Below are 12,368 nucleotides of genomic sequence, written 5' to 3'. Positions count from 1 at the left end.
CTCGAACGCCTACATGAAACCTGACACAGGTTTCATGTGGCGCAGGGCTTTACAACGTGACGCATCTCCCTAGATGCATCACGTTGTCAATCCACTAGAGCATGGCGCTAGCTTTACGCCGCCGCTACGTCACAGAAGTGACGCAATGGCGGCGCAAAAGTGGCGCACAGGGCTAGTAAATATGTGAGGTCATAAGCAGTGCATTGCGGGTAAGTGGTGGAGAAAGGGTGTGGGGCCTCTGAGTATAGTGAACTTCATTCTCTAACCAGTATTGGGCCAGGAGCCGCGTTTGTAGACTTTTGAGAAACGTGGGATGGCCTCTGAAGACCTCATAGCAATCTCGCTGTGTGGGACTTACTGGAATAACAGGAGGGGTACTTGGCTGCCAAGGACATCCTTGGGAGCCAACTTCCCCTCCTGTTGCCTTCAGCAAGTTCCACACAGCAATATTGCTGAGACCAGGTAGAAGGCCATGCACCCTTTCTCCACCACTCTACAAATGTTCCTCCTGGTGCACCACTAGAAGGGGGAAGAAGTTCCCTTAGCTTTTGAGAGTCCTCAGGAGCCAACTACCCCTCCTGTTGCCTCCAGCAAGTCCCACACGGTGGGTTTGCTGGGAGGTTTTTTGTGGACACGTCCCCTTTCTCATCCACTTTGCAACCGTGCCTCCTGGTACACTACTAGTTGGGAAATTAAGTCACCTTGGCTTTTGAGGGTCCTTGGGGGCTAACTAGCCCTTCTATTACCTCCAGTAAGACCCACCCAGTTGGATTGCTGAGAGGTTGTCAGAGGCCATGCCCCCTTTCTCCACCACTCTGCAAACGAGCCTCCTGGTGCACTGCTGCTAAGGGAAAGTAGTCCACTTTTGCCCAGAGGCCCTCAGGAGGCAAGGGGACCTCATCAGCCCAACAGCAGTGCTCCGAGAGGCGCATTTGCAGAGTGGTGGAGAAAGGTGGCATGGCCTCTGACCACCTCTGAGCCGTCCCACTCTGCGGGGCTTACTGGAGGTAACAGGAGGTCTTGTTGGCCCCTAACAACCCTCAGCAACCAAGGGGACTTCCTCCCCCAGCAAGCAATGCACCAGGAGGCACTTTTACAGAGTGGTGAAGAAAGGGTGCAGGACCTCTGGCGAGTTACCAGCTTTTTTTCTATTTCTATTTTTTAGGAAAGGCGGCCAAATGGTCATCTTTTCCTAGATCATTCTGGGCCCTGAGGACCCCATCTCCCGAGGCTTGCCCTTTTGATTTTTTTTATTATAAAAAAGTGAGGGGGGCTGCGCAGCACCCCTCCTGGGCCAATTTCAGCTACAGGAACCCCATCCTCGGCCTACGTTTTTTTTTTATAAAGCTTTTACTTTTTTATAATGGAAGAGGGGCCGCGTGGCCCCCTTCCCTGGGCCAATTTTGGTCCTGGGGACCCCATCCTCCAGGGCCTACCTTTATTTAATATTTTTACATGGGAGGAGGGCTGCGCGGCCCCCCCTCTGGAGACCCCATTCGCTTGGGCCAGGCTTTTATATCTGCTTTGAAAAAAGGGGAGGGGGCCACGCAGCCCCCCTCAAGCCATCCCCCGAGGCCAGCCTTCATATTTTTTTTCAAATGGGGAGGGGGCAACACGGCCCTTCTCCCTGGGCCAACTTCGGCCCCGGGGACCACATCCCCCAGGGCATGGCCTCTCCGCTGGGGACCGCTAGGGGAGCCTCAAGGCCCCATTTCGTTCCTTCCGGCTCAACGCCTCCTGTCAGAACCAGTGTTGCTTTAGGATACAGGGAGCTGCTGACATGCAGCTCTCTGGGTCCCAAAGCAATGTGTCTTTTTCACTGCTCACTTCACAGCGGGCAGGGAAACAGACACTTGCTCTGTTTTCAGCAAGCAAGAGCATTTTGGCTCTAGCTTGCCAAAAGCAGAGAGTTTGCTACGGCTAATCCATAGCAAACTGCAATGTCCTGGGTTGGGTACCCCAGGACATTGCTGGAGCCGGCCCTGAGGGGTGGCAGTCCCCAGGGTCATCTAGGGATCCAGGAGGGGGCAGTGTGGCCCCCCTCCTTCGTTAAGTAAGCCCGAGGAAGTGGAGGTTCCCAGGGCCTGGGGTCCTCAACAGACCTTCTTCATTATTGTATTTGTGCTCCGGGGAGGTTTTGGTCCCTGGGGCTGCGTGGGAGGGTAGTTTCGCTCCAGGGAGGTGGCTTTCCTCAGAGAGGCTGTGCGGCCCCTGACATTTCAATTAAGTGCCCCAGGCCGGTGGAATCCACGAGGCAGCGGGGGAGCCCGTAGGGCTTACCCCAAAATATTTTTTATAACACTATATGTGCCCTGGGGAGTTGGCAGTCCCCGGGGAGGGGGGCGAGAGGGCTCCCCGCATTTACACTATTCATTGCCCCGGGGAAGTGGTTACTATGTACAAACTCTCTGGTGTTAATTGTGAATTGACACACTACAATTAACACATTTGGAGTGTTCTATCAGTGGTGGCAAACCCCGTAGGTCAGTCAGTGTTTAAATTGTCTTTCTGGGTGGTTGGTTTGCCCTGACTAGATGGTCCTCAATAGTCTTACTCTTGCGGAATGCAAATAGGGGACATTCAAGATTGAGTTCACCAATGTTCAGGACAAGCCAGTGTTTGAGGATACACTATTTGAATTGGCTTGAAATTGGGGAGAAAGTGGTGAGACACACACCAGGTTCAATTGGTTTCAAATTAGGGAGAAAGTGGTGAGACACACACCAGGTGGTCATTGCTTTTTCCTAGACTGTTTCACTAGTTTGTGTAGGTAGCCCTTGGCATACAGATTATACAGTGTTAGCTTCCTGAAAGAAGTCCTGTTTGAAAAATCAGTTCCTGTGAATGTGGAGGAACTGAGAAAAAAGTAATGCTCTCAGATGGTGGCGTGTGTAGGAGAGTGCTTTCAAGAATGCAGCACACAAGGAAGGAGGAAGAAACCAAGAAAAATAAAGGAATTTCTCCTTGTTATGTCTCCCCTGGGAAGGCGTAAGATTTTGGCACATTCCCGGGTTTACAAGTTCGTGTAAATATGGGCATGTGTCAAAATCCATTGGAGTTGTGTGGTAGCACCCACCGCAACACCCATGGAATGCCTACCAAGGGCAGTGTACCGCAACCTAGTAATTTGTGCTGCATTGTGCTACTCCAGAATTATGAAGCCACTCAGAGTCATGCAAAGTGGCTTTGCCTGGCTTCATAAATCTGTCTTAGATGTTTGTGTTGCGCATTTACCACATTGCGTGGTGCAAACGTGACGCAGCCCACTTATAACTATGCCCCTCAAATTAGATAGAATTGTGGTAGCTTTAGCAACTGATTAATATGGTAAAAAGAGAATACCTAAAGTAGGAATTTAAGTTATGTTCTTTAAAACTATGCTAACCTGTGTATTTGCATGAATGACTTCTTGATAGTGAGAGTTTGTGTCTCCCTAACTCTCTGAAGCCGTTATAGCAAAACAAAATAAAACTTTAAGTTTTAGTTCTGTAACTTTACATAATGTATTGGCTCAACCCAGGGATGACAGTTGTAAATTGAACACCATATATGAAGTCCCACATTAGTGGTGGTAGGCTGCGTGGTAGAGTTGCTCTTTTGAGTTTCTCCAGAAAGCCTTGTACTACTAATGTTCTGAATAAAGATGCCCCTTGTAGCTTACTACCTTTTCACTAAGATATAAGCTAACTTTGCATCAATGAAACACATTAGATAATGTAAAATCCTACCAACTGCACCTTTTATTGGTCAGGAATGCAGTCTCAGGTACTGCACAATTCTTTTCCATACTTTCCTGAACAGTACTATTTTGTAAGGCCTCTTATCCAACTCGCATATATGTATAGATAGCTAAATTCTAAAACCACTCTGGCCATGCTACTGAATGTAGTAATTTAGGAGATATATCTTTCCCCAATTCAAAAACCGCAATTTCCAATGACTTGCAACAGACTTCTCCATCGGAACTGGGTATGCCAGGACAACATCCTCATCATTGGTGAGTGACTCCATTTTTCAATCACCTGAAGCATCAGAGGAACTAATGGAAAAGTGAAAGGGACTATTTTTGGTGTGGGGGGGTGATCCCATACCAAAGATCTTTCCTTTGACGTATTGTGGGTACATGGATACATATTACAGGTATTTTCTAATACAATACTGTAGAAAATACATGTATTTACTGGATCTCGATTTCAGATAACCTTGTGTAATATTTGTTGATCGAGTACCCAATGGGAATGACGTTAAACTCTCAGCTACAATTGTCAGTAATTTATCCCAGATACTTGTGCTCCCAGGCTGGGCCTGCTCCTCTTTGAAGCCCTCTGCCAGATCTGCAGTATGATCTGTGATGGGACCAGTACTCTTATCCATGCCTGTTTTATCAGGCAACACATGTTTGTGCTGTTGTTTGTCCAGATTAATGCTGCTTTATTGTGAAAGTGTGTTGATTTCCATGACTGGTTTGAGCTCTAGTCTGTTGATCTGAAGAATGGCCTCTTGTGGCCCCAACATTGGTTCAACCATCGAATGTGCCCACCTCTGAGTTACCGATACTTTTAGTGCAGGTGTCTCCAAGCAGATGATCACAAGCTACCAGTAGCTCACAGACACCTTCAGAGTAGTGATCCAGCGCCCTATAGGAAATATGTCATAGCTACACTACCCAACTCTACAAAATTCACTATTAATCATAAATCATTCACAAGGCCCATAAACTAATCATGACATATTTTTTTAGCAACTGAATCATGTGGCCTAATTAATACATCTTATTCACAAACTATATATACATTTATATACTACTGTAGTATGACGACTTTACCATAGTTTTATAATTTTTCATTCAATTAAGCCACACAGGCGATAAGATCAGCTGATGGTAACCACGTTTTATTTAAATAACAAGGCCAGCTTGTGTTTTCAAAAAACTTATTTATTAACTATTTATTCAAGGAAAAGTGCATATTCATTAGAATTTTTTTTATTTAAGCAGCATGATTTGAAGAATTGCAAATTAGTCAGACAGTTTTCAAGTAGAATCAAATAGCATGTTTAAAGAAGAATAAACAGTTTTTCCATCACCTAAACCCTATTTCCCTGTCTAAAACTCACTTCATCTAAAATAAAATTGTAAAGTCTCTTAATTCTATTAATTCTTACGTGCTCCAAAGAAGTCCGTCAGCACGACACACCCATCTGGATTTGGAAAGCGAGAAGCGCCCTCCTTCCAAAGAGGTCAGTTTTTATACCTTTCTTAACTAACTAATCTAAGTAAAAGTATACTTTTCTCATTTGAGCAAAACGCTGATTGACTGTCAAGTGACAGACCACATTAAATCATCACATTTTCGAAGCCCAGTTCCGACTCTTTCTTAGAGTCTATTGTCCCTTATTCTCGTGTCACGTACCTTCAGCTTGCAACATTTAAAATACTTGTCCATGACTTCCTTAGCTTGTCAGTCTCCCTGCCGGTTCCTGACCTTGGTCAAGCGACCAAGGCACGAAAAGTTCACTTATTTAATCAAGTTTGTATTTTTCTTCCTTTTTCAAACACAGCAGAAACTTTCCACACTGGGCTCTTGCTTTCACTGAGCAGGATTTTGCCAACTGCATAACAAGACGTACTAGGCCTCAAGCCTCTTTCTTTGCAACTAGTATATAAACAAACACAAAAGAATAATTAATGCAAGAATTAGAAGTCATTCTGTTTCCCACCCACCATTGCTAATTTATTAACCCATTAACCCCTTCAGCGCTAATGACAAGGGTAACTCGTCATGGACTTTCCATTGATTTCAATGGAAAGTCAATGGACCTCGCACACACCCCTTAGCAGCCAAGTGGTTAATCTATGTTACCTAGCAGTAGCAAATAAAGCAACAAAACAGACTTGTGCAATGTTTAAAACGAAAGACAAAACATGACCACACAGAAATAAGCACGTGCCATTATTTAAACATCCGCATTTAATTCTGACATCACGATAGACACTGATTAATTTATTATTTCTCACATGCAAGCACTTTTCACATATTGCACATGTATGAGCACATATATTAGTTTCCCACGTGTGTTGATCTGCAAGTTTATTCTAGGTTGGTTAATATTCTTCACTGCACACATTATTAATATTTTTATTGATTATGGAAGTTCAACTTTGCGAGCTGAAATAAATATATTTCAAAATCTCGCTCCATCAACTCCCTCATCTGGTGATTTTAAAATCACCAAACCACACGCAAAATTTAACAAAATTTTATCTCATAGATGAACATGTTTGGTGTTCACTGTTAGTATTTCTAAAGACTTGTCTCATCAGTTTGTCTGCTATTCTCATATTGAGTTCTACGAAACTCTTCCAGTTCTATCTCTTTTTCTTGTTCCTTTCTGATCTTGTATATTCTCTTCTTTTCCCTCAGATATTTCTTTCTCTTGTGTAACATGCAACTGATCTTCAACAACAGTATCACAAAAACTATAATTAATAAAGGTGTTAGTACTTTGCCAAGAATTTAACCACCAATCTCTTGAAACCAGGTTTTGATTGCTTGAAATCTTTTGGACAGACGTTCTGAAAAATCATCTTCTTCTAAGGGAACAATATCTGAATGCGTCTCAGTGATATTTTTAATATACATCTCAATACCCTGACTCTTATCAGGGATATAAGTACAACAGTGCTGGACATGTAAAATGCCTCAGACTCCTCCTTCTTTTGCTAGCAGAATGTCTAAAGCAAGACGATTCTGCATTAAAAATAGACCGAATAGGAATGACCTCAGTATCCACTAGTTGGAAACCACCAGCTGTGTCAGTTGACAATCTATCAACAATTGTGGACAATTTTCTGATTCTCCCTGCATTCAAGGTTATACCTACTAGAGGTATCACTGCTTCAAAAATATCTCCTAAAATTTGTGAGAAACTTTCTCTTTCGTATCTGTTCAATTGTTTGCTGATTTCAAATGAACCATCTGCATTTCTGTTAACATGAAATATTTTTGGAAAAACTAATCCTACAAAACATGTCCCATACCAGTGATCAGAGAGGTTATAATAAGCTTTATCTCCACAAACAAAATAAATTCCAGGAAAAATTGGGTCTTTGCCACCTTTGAATCCCCAACCCCCACGATTTGATAAGTGTCCTCACAATGACTTGCACCCACAAAATAGTTATCATATAAAGTATTATCTCTCCTAATACAAAATTTTCCACTAATTGGTTTATCTATGTGAATAGCAGTATTTTCAAAAGATTTGCCATTTAGTTTTTCGTCTTCTTTCTGCCAGAACTTGGATTTGGTCTGTTTAAGCATTTCATTTCTTTTATAAATCGCTCTTCTCTCCTCAACTAAATTTAGGAAAGACTTTTCCTCATTTCTCAATTTACATGCCAAATTATTTCTAAACAGTACAAAAATAAAGGTGTAGGGTCCTACAACTGACCAACCTGGACCTCAATAGTTGAGAAACAGAACAAAATGGCTGATCATGAAAATTGAAACCAAAGTATGTAACCACACAACCAATAAGTTTTGTGTAGCCCAGGGTTAAGACATTCCCAACAACTTGCGTATTTTTCAAAAGCAACTTTTATATTATTCCATAAAAAATGGCATCAAATAGACACTCCGTCACAACAGTTAGTGCAAAAACTTGGAAGAATATATACACATATATACAACAAATATCTGTACATCACATTGAAGGCAGCATACACTTGAAAAAATGATGAATAACAATAGAATACAATTATTGTGATGACACCAACATCAATATACAAAATAAATTCAAAGGCATACGTTTGCGAAATGAACACTTTTTATGCAATTCATTACAGAAATAAACCAGTCCTTTGGTAATGGCATGTGAACAGGGCGGACACTGAGGTGGAATGGCCTGCCTGTCACACAACGCCTGTGAATAGTAATTTATAAGGAGTCGCAGGTAGGGCCCACAGAATTGGTATGAATTTGTCCCTAGCTGCACCCTCCGTTCTTAACACAGGCTGGGGGTCAATTTTCTGATTCTCCCTGCATTCAAGGTTATACCTACTAGAGGTATCACTGCTTCAAAAATATCTCCTAAAATTTGTGAGAAACTTTCTCTTTCGTATCTGTTCAATTGTTTGCTGATTTCAAATGAACCATCTGCATTTCTGTTAACATGAAATATTTTTGGAAAAACTAATCCTACAAAACATGTCCCATACCAGTGATCAGAGAGGTTATAATAAGCTTTATCTCCACAAACAAAATAAATTCCAGGAAAAATTGGGTCTTTGCCACCTTTGAATCCCCAACCCCCATGATTTGATAAGTGTCCTCACAATGACTTGCACCCACAAAATAGTTATCATATAAAGTATTATCTCTCCTAATACAAAATGTTCCACTAATTGGTTTATCTATGTGAATAGCAGTATTTTCAAAAGATTTGCCATTTAGTTTTTCGTCTTCTTTCTGCCAGAACTTGGATTTGGTCTGTTTAAGCATTTCATTTCTTTTATAAATCGCTCTTCTCTCCTCAACTAAATTTAGGAAAGACTTTTCCTCATTTCTCAATTTACATGCCAAATTATTTCTAAAAGCATACTCATAGGTAAGTTCATTCGTCACAATAAAGAATTCCCTCATCTGTTTAGCTTATTTGTGTTTATTCAAGCTTTTCTCAATTTTTAGGTTTGCAAAAATCTCATCATAGTTAGAAAAGTAATATTCTAAACGACCAGTTTGATAAAACAGACTAGCTATCACACTGCAGGTTATGCCATAAGTAAGAGGAAGCATATTATAGGTAACTCCCTCTGAAACAGAAGCAGGCAATTTCACACAAATGTAGCAGTCTTTCACCTCCATGACCTTTACATATTCAGCCGTGAGTCTTGAAAAAGTATTGCTAGAAAAATCACCAACAGATCTATCCTGATGAATCTCAGGATTATGATCAATAACTCTGTTAATTCTGCCTGTTACACTATGTTTATCTTGTTTAACAGAAGCTTTGCTTGTCACATTGACCTTGTACAATTCTTTATATATCCCAAAAGGGAAAATGACAGCTAAAACTAACCAAAGCAAAAGTATTAGAACCACACAAATCAAAGACATTTTACAGCATCTCTTTAAGATGGAACATCTTGAACTGTTATTTCCAAAAACATAAGGCATTTTCACTAAGTTTGCTAAGGTTGCAAAGAAAACAAAAATAAAAATTTAAAAGTGTCTAAATTTTCTAAAATTCTAACACCCCCCTTTTTAAATTCTTTTTTTTTTTTTAAACCCTTAACTTCCTAACAGCTTTTCTTCGACCTTATGTCACAATTGTTTTCCAACTAACACAATTTCTTCGACCTTGTGTCACCTAACACAATTTCTTCGGCCTTATGCCAAAAATGGAAACCCTAAATTTAAACAGAAAATACTTCAATCGTTGTCACTATTGTCATCTACCTCTTCCTGACTGCTACTATTTATCTCCACTACAGGTGGTATTATAATATAAGTCCATTCAGGTGACTTATATTTCTGATTTGGTTTTTAAATTCTTTTTGCCCTTCTATTAATGACCTCCATTTTCTTTCCTGGTTCAGTTTTCTTTTCAGGATCCTTTTGACTTGATATCTCGTTTATCTGTTCTTTTGATCTGTGTACCAATTTGAATTTCAGACCTTCATTTTCTTCTGGCCAATTATCACCTTTTCTTAATATTTTCTTCTTTGGCTCAGTTACATTACACTCTGTTCTCCAAGCTCTTTTTCTGAATTTTCTTATTTGAGAATCTTCATCACTCTCATCAGTTTCACTGTCAGAAATTTGAATTCTAGATTCAGAAACTTCTTTACTCGGCAGCTTCACTCCGTTAGGAACATCATCCTTATAACTGGTACTTGGTAATCTGCTTCTTCTTCTTCTTCAATTACCTTCAACTTCCCAGATTCAGAATTCCTGTTCCTGCTTTCAGAGCTTCTTTTCTGCTTTTTAATACTCTCCTGATCTTGATTCTCTTTTCGGTTAGACTCTTCTTCTGCCTCTTTTTCTAACAGATCTTCATCATTTTCTGAGTCTAATGTCACAACTTCCAAGTCTTTTTCATTCAAGGCTTGTTCACCATTCAAACTCTCCAGATGTCGACCTTCCTGACGATCTTCAGGATCTGGATTTCTTTCAGGTTCTTCTTCAGAATCTGAATCAGCAGTGGTGTCACTCTCTTCATCGGAATTTTCAGGTGTAGGAACACGAATTGTATGACTTGCATATATCCACCGCTTTAGACCTTTGCACTTCACTGCATTGTTGTGACAAGAATGACCTGTCTTGCTTTCTGCCACCTGGGTACTAGACAGTTTCTTCTTCGATGTACTTTTGTTCTGACCCAGTCACCTGGTAACAAATCATGTGCTTGCTCTTTTTCTCTTGTTTGTACTTCAGTTCCCACCTGATTAGACACAAAAGTGCCGACATCAGACAATTTCCTGCAATACTCCAAAATGACGCTATCATTAATAGTCATCAATTTCCCTACAGGAATAAAAGCTTGTCTCATGACTCTGCCCATGACAATGTCATGTGGACTTAAACCTGTCTTTTTATCAGGTGTACTTCTCAGAGTCATCAGAACAAGTGGAAGGGCATCTGTCCACTTCATACCTGTAGCTAGACACATTTTTCCAATTCTGTTCTTTATAGTACCATTTACTTGCTCCACAACACCTGAAGCTTCTGGTCTATATGCACAATGGAGCTTCTGTTCTATATTTAAAGCTTCACAAATCAGTTTTAACAATCTGTTTTCAAAATGCCTTCCGCAATCACTTTCCACAGTCACCGGGAAACCATACCTTGGTATAATTTCCCTTAAAAGCAATTTCGCGACAGTGATTGAATCATTGTGACGTGTGGGAAATGCCTCAACCCATCTTGAAAACAGACAGATTATTACAAGAACATATCGCAGTTTATTATGAGGTGGCATTTCAATGAAATCCATTTGTAGCCTGGTAAAAGGACCACCCTCCCGTCCTATGGTTCCCATGCTCACAACTGTTTTTCTGTTGGGGTTCATTTGCTGGCAAACCAAACACCGTTGAGACTCTGCAATAATTCTGAACTTTGGATTAAACCAAGTCTCTCTGAAAAGTCTGATCATAGAGTCTCTTCCAATATGTGCCTGACCATGATACATCCTAGCCATGTCAGCAATCATGCTATTTGGTAAAACTGTTCTACCATCTTTGTAAGTCCAAACTCCGTCCTCATCTCGCTGCCTACATTCTGCTTTCAACCATGTATTTTTCTCCTCATCACTTGCTTCATCCTGTAAATCTTTAATTCCCTGCCATGTTTCAACTACTGATGTTAGCATAAGTGAATTCAAAATATGTTCATCATTTTTCTCCCGATTAATTGCAAAATTGTTTCTCGCACAATATTTTGCCATTTCGTCTGCGTAGGCATTTCCTTTTGTAACGAAATCTTCACCTTTCTTGTGTGCTGAACATTTTACGACAGCAATCTTTTCTGGTAATTGAATACCATCAATTAATCTTTTAATCAAATTTGCATTTCTGATGGGAGTACCTGCAGAAGTTAAATAACCTCTTTGGGACCAAAGCTGTCCATAATCATGCACAACTCCATATCCGTACTGGCTGTCAGTTATTATGGTGATTTTCAAATTTATTGCGTTTTCACAAGCACGAATCAAAGCAATCAGTTCCGCTACTTGAGCTGAACGAACCCCTTCGAGACATGATGCTTCAATCACCGTAGCAACTGTACAGACAGAATATGCTGCTCTCAAGAAACCCTCTTCTGTTCTTAGACAAGAGCCATCAACAAAGTAGACAAAGTCAGATATAGGCAAAGGAACATCTTTAATATCCTGCCTAGGCTTTGTGCAGTATTCCAAAACATCTAAGCACTCATGGTCGACGTCATTTTCATTTCTGATTTCAGTTTCTGTACCATCAGGCAGTAATGTAGAAGGGTTCAAATTAACACACCTTGCTATTGAAACATTATCTGATCCCAGAATAATCTTTTCATATTTAGTAAGCCTGTTACTTGTAAGATGCTGCGTTTTACTTCTGGTCAGCAGAATTTCAACTGAATGAGGTACATAGACTTTTACAGGAAATCCCATAATGATTCCTTCACTTTGCTCAAGACTCACACTAGTTGCAGCTACTGCTTTTAAGCAGCCTGGTAATGCTTTTGCAACAGGATCAAGTACTGCTGAGAAGTATACAATCGGCTTTCTCAATTTTCCATGTCTCTGAATTAACACAGACAATGCACATCCTTCTCTTTCACTACAATACAGCTCAAAGTTCTTATCGTAATCTGGCATGCCTAAAGCAG

The sequence above is a fragment of the Lissotriton helveticus genome, chromosome 1_1, assembly GCF_964261635.1.
Source record: "Lissotriton helveticus chromosome 1_1, aLisHel1.1, whole genome shotgun sequence".
Lineage (NCBI taxonomy): Eukaryota > Metazoa > Chordata > Amphibia > Caudata > Salamandridae > Lissotriton > Lissotriton helveticus.
This window is presented reverse-complemented; position numbering follows the sequence as displayed.